Genomic DNA, 950 nt, shown 5'->3' with positions numbered 1-950 from the left:
ACGGTCAAAAACCCGAATCATCTCCTCTTTAAAGTTCTGGAATTTGATAGAGCAATCAGCCCTTGCCTCCCAGATAGCTGTGCCCCATTCTCGAGCCCGGCCAGTAAGGAGTGAAATGACGTAAGCAACCCGAGCTCTCTCTAGAGTATGTGTTGGGTTGGAGAGAGAACACAATCTCACACTGCGTGAGAAAGGAGCGGCACTCAGTGGGCTGCCCGGAGTAGCAAGGTGGGTTGTTAACCCTGGGTTCTGGAGGCTCGGCAGGCCAGGGAGTAACAGGTGGCACGAGACGTAGACTCTGGAACTGTCCAGAGAGGTCGGAAACCTGAGCGGCCAGGTTCTCCACGGCATGGCGAGCAGCAGACAATTCCTGCTCGTGTCTGCCGAGCATGGCTCCTTGGAACTCGACGGCAGTGTAACGAGCGTCTGAAGTCGCTGGGTCCATTCCTTGGTCGGTTCCTTCTGTCATGCAGGTAAAAGAGGACCCAAAAGCGACTTAACAGAAACAGAGTTTAATAATGTTCAAAACGGAATAACTGACATCCTCTAGATTTGTAGAGGGGAAAACAGCTGGAGAAGCGGCCACAGACTGCAGGTCGCCGGGTAGGCGCAGGCCGTAGTCGACTGAGACACCTGCTCACACGCAGCGTCTGATGAAGGCACAAAACACGACAGGACAGGGTGATACACAATCACGGCAAAAACACGACAGGACAGGGCGAAACGCAATCACAGCATGGTGAATACAATATAAGGAACCGACGGCACAGGAACGGATCACAAAGGAATAAATAGGGACTCTAATCAGGGGAAAGGATCGGGAACAGGTGTGGGAAGACTAAATGATGATTAGGGAATAGGAACAGCTGGGAGCAGGAACGGAACGATAGAGAGAAGAGAGAGCGAGAGAGTGAGAGAGGGAGGGGAGAGAGAGGGATAGGAGGGAAAGA

The sequence above is a fragment of the Oncorhynchus gorbuscha genome, linkage group LG09 (assembly GCF_021184085.1).
Source record: "Oncorhynchus gorbuscha isolate QuinsamMale2020 ecotype Even-year linkage group LG09, OgorEven_v1.0, whole genome shotgun sequence".
NCBI classification, from domain to species: domain Eukaryota; kingdom Metazoa; phylum Chordata; class Actinopteri; order Salmoniformes; family Salmonidae; genus Oncorhynchus; species Oncorhynchus gorbuscha.
The sequence above is the reverse complement of the archived record's forward strand: the minus strand, read 5'-3'. Positions refer to the sequence as shown.